The sequence below is a fragment of the Tachypleus tridentatus genome, chromosome 10, assembly GCF_004210375.1.
Source record: "Tachypleus tridentatus isolate NWPU-2018 chromosome 10, ASM421037v1, whole genome shotgun sequence".
NCBI lineage: Eukaryota > Metazoa > Arthropoda > Merostomata > Xiphosura > Limulidae > Tachypleus > Tachypleus tridentatus.
Window position 1 is genome coordinate 132,517,894 of NC_134834.1, and position 12,787 is coordinate 132,530,680.

The 12,787-nt window shown below is 32.8% G+C and overlaps 1 protein-coding gene across 2 annotated transcripts in view; it reads left to right on the forward strand.

The window, feature by feature from the left end:
- The first annotated feature begins 5,373 nt into the window (after nt 1–5,373).
- Nucleotides 5,374–12,787, forward strand: part of LOC143230340 (growth factor receptor-bound protein 14-like) — a 70,073-nt gene continuing 62,659 nt past the window's right edge. Inside the window, exon 1 of one of the 2 annotated variants that reach the window (XM_076463744.1) lies at nt 5,374–5,472. The gene's annotated coding sequence lies outside the window, so the exon portion shown is untranslated. The remainder of the gene's footprint in view (nt 5,473–12,787) is intronic. The other variant, XM_076463743.1, reaches the window with a different exon arrangement.

The window sequence follows — 12,787 nt, forward strand, 5'->3', positions numbered from 1 at the left end:
ACTTAGAGCCAGCTAACTGAAGATTTAAAGAATATCGAGTTATGGAATGTTTTGTGTTTCACTTCAACTTGTGACTAGCGAGATTCATTGTAAAGAAAAGACAAACATAGATAGTTAGAACCATAATCTTTATTTACAAACAAACAGTCACAATCATAATACAACATACAACACAAGGGCAGTATGTTTGATAGGTGTGCTGACCACCAAGATTGTTTTATTCCATAACATTATTTAGGTTATTCTCGTAAAAATCATATTAATAATTCAGATTATAATATCCCACATGCGCTATATTCATTTCTTACAATTAAAAGCCTTCTTTCATTGATTCAATCAACTCCCCAAATAATCCATTTTTTTTTTGTAAAGCAACAGCATAAATTCAACCAAGGGTCACATATAAATATAAAATCTTTGAGGTGGATTCTCTAGTAAATACCTGCCCTTTTTATACCATTCTATTCCATTCAATACTTTCACTGTTTCACCCTCTTGGTGTGTTAAAATTCCCAGTGATCATTAAACATTATTAATGTTCCAAGGTTACATCTAATATAAAGAAACTATCATAAAATTCTCCGATCTGTGATTTGTTATTAAATCTTCAGAACCTCCAGTAACATTCTACTGTTTGTTTCTTCAAGAACTTTGTCCAATCACTCTTCCACGGTCCATAAGTTACCTCTCCCAAAAATACTTTTGACCCTATCAAAACCAGTGAACACCTTTCATATGATGAGTTTGTACTTGCATATCAATATTTATGTTTAAGTAAAACATGATAATTGTTCCTCTATATCAATAGTTTTTCACGAAATACCATTTTAACTGATATTTTGCTATTTTGTACATTTATTTAGAGTAGTTTACAATGATAAATTGAAAAATATTCGTACTGATATTTCTGCACAGGTCCGAACCTCTTCTATAACCAATGTAATTATAAATGTCAGTAGAATTTTTCTGTCCAGTCGAAAGCATTTGTTTATATTTATCAAGAAATTATCAGTTTTGAGTAAAAGGTTCTTCATTTACGCAGGGGCGTAATTAAAGTAATTGGCACCCTCTCCCGATAAGTAATTTTAAAACTTAAACACAAATATGTTGTTGTTTTGAATTAAGTACAAAGCTACACAATGGGCTATCTATGCTCTGCTCACTACGGGTATCGAAACCCGGTTTTTAGCGTTGTACGTCAGCAGACATACCACTGGTGGGCTAAACACAAAGAAAAATATATTATGTTTGCAAGTAGATTTTAAAATCTCTTGTATGTGTGTGATGACAAATAACTAGCCATCTAGTCTTACAAACACATCGAAAGAGTGTCCTTTCGCTGACCTGAGAATAAACTATTTTGAGCATTTTCAATCAGTGTATTCAGATACTATACTTTGTTCTTGGGCTCACTGTAGTTGAAGCAGCACTAGCTCTAAAGACGGGCTCAATCACTTTTAACTCACTCATCATTTTGATAACCACTCGAGTTGAAAATAAATAACCATAATTTAGTTGTTGGGGGGCATGATAATGTGACGGTCAATTCCACTATTTTTTGGTAAAAGAGTCTCTAAAGAGTTGGTGGTGGGTGGTAGTAACTAGCTGTTTTCCCTCTAATCTTACACTGCTAAATTAGGGACGGCTAGCATAGATATCATTCGTGTATCTTTGCGCGAAATTCAAAAACCAAACAAACAATATATAAATAATATTTTTGTTAAAAATTGGCGTTAGACAATTTTTTAATTCTCTAAAGCGCGAAGTGTAACAGATTTACATATACATGTATATTTATTTTTATATTGATGTTTGTTTCAGTTAAATATGCATTTAGTAATGCATGTAACTTGTACTGTTAAGTGTCATTGCGACATTCTCGCCTTATCCACTAAATTTGTAGAAGATTTTTGAGTGTAAAAATCAATAATGTACTATTTGTGTATGTAAAATACTAACTATTTGTGCATGTAAAATACTAGTGGTTGCCTTCACTTTGGCCAACCGAACTTTTGGGAACCTCACCTAAAGTTCGTAAGTAGACGCGCCAAGATACGGTGTATATTGTTGGTTTGAATCAGTTAATATACTGTAACCTCGGAAGCTCTAAATGTGATAAATGCTTATCAATCTGGAAGCTACAGATATCTGACCATGGACATATGTAGATTTAGAACATTAGAAACAGTTTAACTTTAGAGAATTAACTTCGGACGTTAGTATTTCTACAAGGACATTAGATATCTTCGTGGGTGAAAAGTCACCTTGTATATGGCATGAGACCAATAAAGAATAGAGAGCTAGCTAGCTAGCCGTTAAATAAACTGTACTGCTATCAACTAGAAACTAATTCGCTGATCGTGAGCTGTCGATAAAATATTCAGTTCCAGACCAGATAAAAGACTCGATATTGTTTGTAAATTTGTAAAACTTTGGTATATAAATCATTATTTCTAATAATTATTTGTAACAACCGTTATTATAAATTATATTATTCTTTGTATATTAAAATATATTTATGTTCAGAAAGGAAATTGTATGTATCAATCTTCTTGACAAATATTAATTTGATACATACTGAGATTCAATTAATTTTTAAATTCAAATTCAAGCTTAACTTAGTTTCAGGCTATTTGAAATCGTAATATGTAACATAATAAGTTGGAGATTTGTCTGAGAAAAAATATAATACGTAACAGCAGGCATAATACATATATATCTTCTACTCTCTTATCTAATTCTGAAGTATATAGATTTTTAAAGAAATTTTATGCCTATAATTGCACCACGTAGTTGTAACACAGGACATTGTTCAAAGATGTCGCTAAGCTCCTTTTGCTCTAGTTTTCTATTAAACTCCATCATTCACAAGTCGAACCATGTGTATACTCTTGTGAGAAAAGTTACTGCAAATTGAGTTATACTGTATAAATGTAAAACGCGATCTCTTCACTTTGGGTCAGGTGATACCTGAATAATACAAATTCCACTACTTTTCAATGAGAATGGCCAATAGTGACATGAATAATGCATGCACCTTGGAATGTTTGTTTTTTCGTTTGTTTTTTTTTAATTTCGCACAAAGCTACTCGAGGGCTATCTGTGCTAGCCGTCCCTAATTTTGCAGTGTAAGACTCGAGGGAAGGCAGCTAGTCATCACCACCCACCGCCAACTCTTGGGCTACTCTTTTACCAACGAATAGTGGAATTGATCGTCACATTATAACGCCCCCATGGCTGAAAGGACGAGCATGTTTGGCGCGACGGGGATGCGAACCCGCGACCCTCACATTACGAATCGCACGCCTTAACACGCTTGGCCATGGCGGGCCAGTGTACGTTGGAAACAAATGGCATTATGTTCTCCTGTATGTAATGACATATTCTCTTAGTCTAGAACAGATTTTTACAGATTTGAGTTAGACCTTTTTGACACTTTGAACCTATAGTAAAGGTGCCATTTTTGTTCACAATTGTCAATTTGATTGTTTCTATTTTGAATCAAGTTTGATTTCATATTATTTTACATTGTGTTCAATATCTTTAGTCTCACATCTCAATCAAAGCCAGATAATACCTTTTAGCTCTGCAGATATTTTCTGTCAAACATTTACTATTATTATTATTATCAGTGCATCTGAAAATATCATATGGGATGCGTCGAGTTGTTTCATAATTATTTGATACTTCAATCTGTCATTGTGTTTGACAATGTTCGTTGACGAATACACACATTGGAGTTTTACAGAATCTGCCTAATCGATCTGAAGACATTCAAATATCTCATTATCTTGCCGATTGGATCTGATGAGCATTCTATTCCACTACACTTGAGGCAATTGCGAGAGATCAAGCCAGTTATGCAACTTGAAAATGCTCTGGTTAGGAAATACTTACAGAGTGAAACTGAATCGAACTTTATCAAAAGAAAAAGGAAAAACAGTTGATCAGTTTTTGGATTCTGAAACAAATAATATCAACGGAAATGAATACGTGAACCTTGTTCATATAAAATAAACTTCTCTTTATAGAACCAAGTTTCAAATAATTGAATAAACAAATATTTAGGCTGTTCTGCTACAATAGAACCTACTGACGAGTACAGTAAGGGCAACAAAACCTACAAATCCTGACTAAGAATTAGCTTTTCTAAGAACTGCATACAGGTTAATTCTCCGCCAGGACTAACCAGAATGTCATATCACCTACCTCAGGAGAGTAGTCTCACTATTAAACATCGAGATAACAGAGTACGAACGCTAGGTCATCTAAACTCAGAATGAGACATTGTTGTATCTCCTCCTACCCATTCTATTGATTCTAATTTAAGAAGTGTCTAAAATCCATCAACATTCGTTCAGATTCTTCTTGGCAGTACTTGTGTCTGTGGGTTAATCTGTTGAATAATTTAACGAAGACGAAGAAAACTAACCAAAAATTATCTTTGCTAAGAGCTATATTCGGCCGAAAATGTTTCATCACACCAGACATGAAAACGTCTCGTCAAAAATGAATTAATGATATATATCATGGACTTGCCACATACAGAGACAGGCAGACGTGCACTAGTAGTGACTGTTTGATTTTTTAGAAGTAAGCACAAAGCTACAGAAAGAACTATCTGTGCACTCCCTACCAAGGGTATCAAAACCCAGTTTCTACGGTGTGAGTTTGCTGACATACCGTTGTGCCTCTGGGCGGCAGTACTGAGCGAGAAACTGCATAAGAGCAGGATTAAGCATAATTTAAAGAGGGGTGAGATCATCCTGCCACGTAGAACGTATATGTAAGATAACTCCTACTAAATCTTTGACAAATTATCTGAATGTACTTAAATATAGATATATTTTCATTTTCGAAGTTATAAAAGGGATATAGCCATAATGTATACCACATTGTTATGATATCAGTATTTATTATCAATCTAACTTTATCAAATTAACGTGGTTTGTTTAGATAAAACTGACGAATGTATAAGGAAATGCCAAGATCCATCTAACATATAAACACGATTAATTAAAACTATAATTGCCAGTACGCACCACATTTTTCTTATATTTAAAGAAGGCCACATTCAATTAAAGCACTTATATTTTTTTAAATATTTCTCAGTTCCGCCAATCAACTGCAACAAGGCAACTGTGACCTTATACATGATTTATACGCTATTCCTCAAAAACGTTTTTTTTTTTGGTACTGGATAAGTTATTGAAATTTCCCAATTATGTCGAAAATACAAACCTTGCTGTTGGAGTTTTTTTTTTTTTTTCATTGCCAGTGACTAGTAGGCGTTTCATGACGTCAGGAAAATTCTGTGTAGGTGACGTCATGAGAATATAGATTCAAAGAAATCTTTAAGTACTTTATTAAAAGCGGCTGTTTATTCATTGGCCAGCATTGGAACTACTGGTGCAGCTACAGTAAGGCAGATCTACAGTAAGTTGATCTGATGCAGTCAATGGTTTAACTCAGGTACGATTAATGTTTTAAGTAAGAATTGACTATTGTGTCTTAGCTTAAGACGAATAAAATGTCAACACTATCGATTGAGATATTCCAATTGAGATATGGATTTTATTGTTTTATTTGTATTAAATGGTTGTATTAATCACCCAAATAATATAAACTACTTTTTCATTTTGTTCAAAACAAGAATTTACTGGATGTATAATACGGAATACGTTATAAAATATAAACTTTTCAAATAAGAATTACTCCAATAGGCTTAAAACCGATCTTCAGCTTTAACTCTGAATGATTAAAGACACTTTAAGTTGATTTCTTTGGATGATGATTCATTGCAATCGTATGTGTACTTCTTTCTTCTTCCTCTTTATTTTCTGGAAGAAGGAGCTTTCAAAGACCTGAGTAACATAATTGATAGTATGGCTTTGGAGAATAATAAGATAACCATGCAGCGTTCGTAAAAAATCCATTAAATGAAATTTAAAGCTGGTTATTGAGACAGATTGTATATTTGTATTCTCAAGATGGCTGGTATGGGCATTAAAACTTTAATTGCAATAAAGTACAGAACAACATTTTGACCTTATTAGTTCTTAGTTTTAATACCCATACCAGCCGTTTTGAGAATACATTTTTATTTCAATTGGGTTTCTTGTCATCACAAGAATGCATATCTATAATATATATATATATATGTGCAATTTTTTTTATAAGATAAGAAAAGACAAAAGGCCGTAAAATATGTTTATAATGAAAAATTTGTGTTTTTTATATACAAGTATCGGTATTGTATTTTAACATACATGTTGTACTGGTTAGGACAATAATCTGTAAATTGAGAGATATAAGCAAACAAAGACAAACATAGAGTAAGTAGCTAGATCAATATTAAATCCCAGTAAGTCTTTATATTCATCTGCCTTTCTATGTGTTTGTTTTTGATCTGTTTACCTGTATCTCTCAAAATCTCTTTTAACATTTCATTACTTAGCCGTCTATTCATACTTAAATGTTTCTTTCTGGATGTCAATTGCTTTATCTGTTTTTAGTTCAACCTAATTGTGTGATATTTTTCTGTCTATTTGCCGATTAACTTAGTTCTCTTTGATTCTTTATATCAATAACTGCCAATCATCTAAAGGATAAATAATCTCAATGTGTGTCATGACTGTTCGTTTGGTGAAAGTGGATACGTTCCGTTTTGGTGATATTCAAAAACATAATTTCGTGCGATTTAAGGGCTATTTGTATCGAAAAATGTAGTTAATCCGATTTTGAAACATATTAACAAATAGTTGTACTTTATAATCTCGGGTAGTAAAAACTGTTCACGGAAAGGCTTTAATGATACGCACGAACCCATAGAAGTATAAAAATATTTAGTAAAATAAATAATTTATTTTATAAGTTAATATGGTATGACGAATGTACTTCAGTCGTGTAAAAATGTAAATCTTTTCACAACATAAGTATTTGGTGTATTGATTATTGATATTTGTTATTTTACCTAGAGACTGTTCAACGTATCTTAAAATTGCAGTTGCATTTACGTTGATGTGCTATAGCAAACATGTTTTTTTTATTCGAGAAGTTGGGCAAAATCCCCAGCTTTAATCAGTTTCTGCTAGTATAAACATTCTAATTCTTTGTTTAAGAAATGTACGTTGTCGTATTTATTACCTCCGTTTTATTTTTGTGTAACGTATCAGGGACAAACTTACGTTTATCTCAATTGGACTTTCTTTTTGGACCTGTATCGACTTTTGTAACGAGTTATGCAAATGCGTAACAGATATATTCAGCGAGTAAAACGAAAATCCTCCAAATCGTAGTATTAGTTATATGCTATAATGCAATGTTAATTATTAAAACATTACATATGATATATACATATATTCCTTATTTTGAACGTTTGATTTTGACACGTTTCTGCTACAATATCACTGTGCGTAACTTTAATAATTATTTAAACTGAGTTAAAAAAAAAGAGACAAGTCTAAAATTTAAGGTATGGAATGGATTGGTTTGTTTTGGATTTCGCGCAAAGGTCCACGAGGGCTATCTGCGCTAGCCGTTTCTAATATAGCAGTGTAAGACTAAAGTTTGTTTGTTTTTGAATTTCGCACAAAGCTGCTCGAGGGCTATCTGTGCTAGCCGTCCCTAATTTAGCAGTGTAAGACTAGAGGGAAGGCAGCTAGTCATCACCACCCACCACCAACTCTGGGCTACTCTTTTGTCAACGAATAGTGGGATCGATCGTCACTAATAACGCTCCCACGGCTGAAAGAGCGAGCATGTTTAGTGTGACAGGGATAGTACAGAATGGAATAAATTGCATTTTAACTCGTAATTCCATGTTCGAGCTTTAGATGAAACGGGTCTGTATTTTCTCTTGATTTTTTCTAAGTATGTGTTAAAAGTTGTTATCTACAAAACAAAATAGCCAAGCATTCTCAATGAAAATTTCACTTTATTTAAAAACTATGTTTATGCTTCGTTCTTTGTTCTACTACATAATGTTTAAGACATATGATAAAAGGACCTGAATAAATAGTGTGTTGAATGTATACTTTTATCCTGATTTTTACATCTGAATTAGTACAAAGAATCTTACTTTCAATATCAATAGATTTAAAAATCAAGATAAAAATAAATATTCTCACCTGATTTTTTTATTTGTTTTCGTCATTCTGTATGACAAATTATACGGAATGTCTGATTCAGAAAAAAAACAGATATTTTGGTTCAATTAATTTATCAAAATGTACATTTTTATAACATTTAAGAGTAGCGTAAAGTATGCACACTGTATTGATTACAAGAGACGACACTTAAAATTGCTTTTTTTGTTAATTGTTTAAAATCCTTTATTACCGAAGGTGTACAATTTCTAAACAAATAACCACAAGGATTGTTGTATCTTCTGAACAGTCGAAGAATCATTCTTGTCTTTGCTGAACCAATAACCATCATTGTTCTTCAACAAAATAAAAAACTATTTTTATAACGTTTTACCATAAGTATGCTTTTAAACTTATATTATTTACAGCTGAAAATTCTCCTGTAAACCTGACAACGCTTGAAAACACAGTACTTTATTCAACGATCGTAACGAAATACAACGTTGTCTTTCTCTTAAAGTTTGTCGCAGATTCGAATCCCCTTTACACCAAACATGCTCGCCCTTTCAGCCGTGGGGGCGTTATAATGCTACAGTCGATCTAACTATTCGTTGGTAAAAGAGTAACCCAAGAGTTGGCGGTGTGTAGTGATGACTAGATGCCTTCCTTTTAGTCTTACACTGCAAAATTAGGGACGGCCAGCGCAGATAGCCCTCGTGTAGCTTTACGCGAAATTAAAAAACAAACAAACTCTTCAAGTTTAAGTGAAGTACCATAGACGTAGTGTTTCAAATATACGAACTTGAGTATAGTGCAGATTATAATCAGTACATTTCTGCAAGTTCTGATTTGTACAAATTCTTCTGTAACAAATGTTTAGAAATGATGACAAATCACGAATTCGAGGAAGCTGTTTACTCTATATTTACGTTTAATTGACAGTTATGTAAACAACAGTGTTGTAGCCAGATTTTCCACCGGGAGGGCAGAAAATTGTGAGGGGGCGAATAAATTAAAAAGCTATAATTGATCTAAATTTTTAATAAAATGGTTTTTAAAATAAATAAAATCAACTGTACTAGTGTTAATAGAAGTTTAATTTTTTTCATTAAATGATACAAAACGGGATTATTATATACAAAAGCTGAAAAATAATATGTGATTAAAATGCCTAGAATTTTCAGGGGGTCACCCTCTCATAGCTACATCTCTGGTAGAAGATAATGCAAATTTAAACACAGAGAAATGGGAAAAGTATTCATTACAAGGTACTTCGCGTAGTAATAATTAGAAAGTTATCATTTTTGATGATGAAAGAGGTTTGTTGTTTTTATTCAATCCCGAGAATGACTTTGTTTAATCGAAGCATTTGTAATCCACTTCTAACTCTTTTGGTTGGACTAGTTAGGATACAGCTCTATTTTATTTGAATGTACTTGTGTTACAAAACTATCTCCCGGTGGGCTTTAGGTAAATCTACGTGGTTCGTTTCATCACGGTCGACGAAATGCAAATAGCCCACTGTGTAACTTTATACTAATAGAAATATGAAATATAAAGTTTTTAAGTTAAATATTCGAGAACAAACTTACATTTGATCGTTTTTGTATATGAAGAAGGCTTATAATTTTACAACAATGTAGAAAATGTTGGGTCTTATGGCATGATAGTACATCCAAAGTTGCAATTTCATATTAACAGCTAATGGCTCTAAGCCCATTATGATTATTCTAACGTACAAACATTTGCTTTTTCAAAGAGATAGCTGAACATAATGTAGTGTTCGCCATTAGATCTGTCAGTGAAAAAAATATTGAATGTAAAGCGAGTTTTGTTATTGGTGCATCACACTATATCATTTCGAAAGAAGTTTTTGTTAGGTATCTGCAAGGTTTATACTTTATTACAATTCTACTGGAAATCCAACTTATATATATTTTTTTAATATTATAAGCCTCAATGTTTGAGTTCATAACCTTATTACGCCATAACAAGAAAAGTATCTTTAGTACTATATTGATCAGTCCAGAGTAGATTAGCCGAACGTGGTTCAGCGTGCCGGACACTCAATCTCGATTTTATGGGTTCTGTGTACGAGTCTCGTTACAACAGAAAAATAAAATAAATAAATCTCATCTAAACGTTGTAACCATAGGTGCGTTAGAAGATTGACTGTTTGATCCCCCTACTCGGTTAGACAAAAGTCATCCAGAAGCTGGTTATGGGTGTTATTTACCAACTGTCCTTCCTCTAGTCAGAATTAGGGACGGCTAGCTCAGATAGTCCTTGAGTAACTTTCCGCGAATATCTAAAAATAAATAAAAAATAAGTAGAAGAAATACAGGCGTTAGTTGATATTCAACCTTGTGAAATGGTTATGTGATGTACAGAGTATTTTTAATATTAGGTACTTTAATGTGCGTAATATTAAAAGATGTAAGATTTTGTACGTTTAATATTCATTTAGTATTACGCATATTCATGTAGATTGGTAACAGGTTATAGGTACAAAGTTTCTTTAGTACATTTATGTATAGTGGTAACATGGTATAGATACAAAGTTTTCTCAGTATTACGTACATTAATGTAGAATGGTAATATGATATAGGTACAAAGATTCTTTAATATTATGTACGTTTGTGTAGAGTGGTAACACGGTATTCGTACAAAGTTTCTTTAATATTATGTATAATCTTGAAAAGTGGTAGTCTGGTATGACCCGACAGTTAAAGCATTCGACTAGCAATATAAAGGTCAAAGTTGGTTTCCGCACTACCGAACATGTTCTGATTGCTGACTGGACTATGCCATCTAGGTGTTAAAATACTTGGCTTACAAAACTTCTGAATGATTCCTAATTTGATGAGATCAAGGTGGAAATGCAAAAAAAAGAAAAAAAGTATAGTGGTAACATGGTAAAGATATAATGTTTCTTTAGCATTATGTACACTCATGCAGAGTGGTAACATTGTTTAGATATAGTTCTTTCTCCGCCGAGAGAGGCACGTACTTTTACTTTCATTTATTTTGTGTTTTTTTTTAAATAAATAAACACAACGCTACACAATGGGGTATTTCCGCTCTGCTCACCACAGGTATCAAAATCCAGTTTCTAGTGTTGTAAGTCCGTAGACATACCGTTGTTCCACTGAGGACGTGTATGTTTCTCTGTTGTTTCCTCTTGATTTCTTTATTTCCTCTTCTCTTTTTTCCAAACACTTTTCAATCTACCGCCGTTCCTTCATTTCTCAGTGTATTGGTATACCTTGTTTTAATACGTGCAGATACCTTTCGGATTTTTTATTTTTATTTTTGTCTTTTCAAGGATTGTAGGGGTCAAAAGTCAAACAAACCCAAAATTTACATTTTGGGATCCCGCGAGATCATAATTAAAGCAATCAAAATGAAAAACGGTACAGTTATACATTTTCATGTGCCAACATACTAACATAAAAAGATTAATTTACCCATTTTTATTCTTTTTAGGGTTTGTGATAAATTACTTCGACATATTTCGACCAAGTTACATAGAATTTGGTGCAAAGATGGTTTCCAACAGGTTCCACACAAGATGTTACAAAAAACATAATTTTAAGAGTTTTTGTCAATCAATCCACAGTATTTCGGCCAATTTTCATGGGGTTTGGTACAAAGATACATCTTACACGTCCCATTCACGTACTCAGAAAATTTTGGGATATGCTCATTTCTCTCTATTTTATGGGGGTTTAAAAGTTAAAAGAACTCATAATTGGAATTTGGTACAATACTTTTTTAAACAAAAATGATGTGATTGCTCCGTTTTCTGTGTTTTCCACAATTTTCCTGGCATCAAAATTCACCATTTTGAGATTGCGTTGCGGAGACATATCGCATTCGCCTGCGAATGTTAATCTCTGATTTCATGTATATTGTTTGTGAATGTAGAGCAGAAAGTATATGATAGAGTTATTATATTTACTAGCTATTATCAATGCATAACATGTATGTGAAATTCCTCTTTTGCTGTTTATATTATTTATTTCGAAACCATGATTCTACAATGTTTTAAAGTTTTCAAGAAGAAGCTGCAGTGAATAATAATAATGTGAGGATTTTTGATGAAGGAATCTGTATTTGCAGAGGTGCTTTAAGGAAAGAATCCTTTTATTGGTAGGTGCAATGGAAATTTATTTGATAATGTGAGGAGTCTTCAGCACAAAATAAAACTTTAGTAACTGCTTTAATTTTTAATATTTTGTGTAGTTTTTATGTTTCTAAGAAACCTATATATTTTTTGTAATGTTTGCGTTGATTCCTTACAATAACTTCAACACATTCTCCATGTTTGATATATGTTGTTTTTCTTTAAATTCTATTTAAACACTATCTCAAATAAATGTAATTTCAGGATGAGACATTAGTTGTGATCTTGAACTAAAAACCACTAATGGTACTTTCGGCCAGCGCGTTTCGGATACCGATATTTTTCGTTTGCTACCTCATTGGTTATGGTATACGTTATGCACAAAATAGTGTGTTTTTGTTATAGCAAAGCCACAACGGGCTATCTGCTGACTCCACCGAGGGGATCGAACCCCTGATTTTAGCGTTGTAAATAAACCCCCATAAAATAGCGAGAAATGACTAACTCAAAATAAGAACGAGTTTTAATACTAACATTAAAACAGCAAGAAATGCACTATGAGTCTGAGAACCAT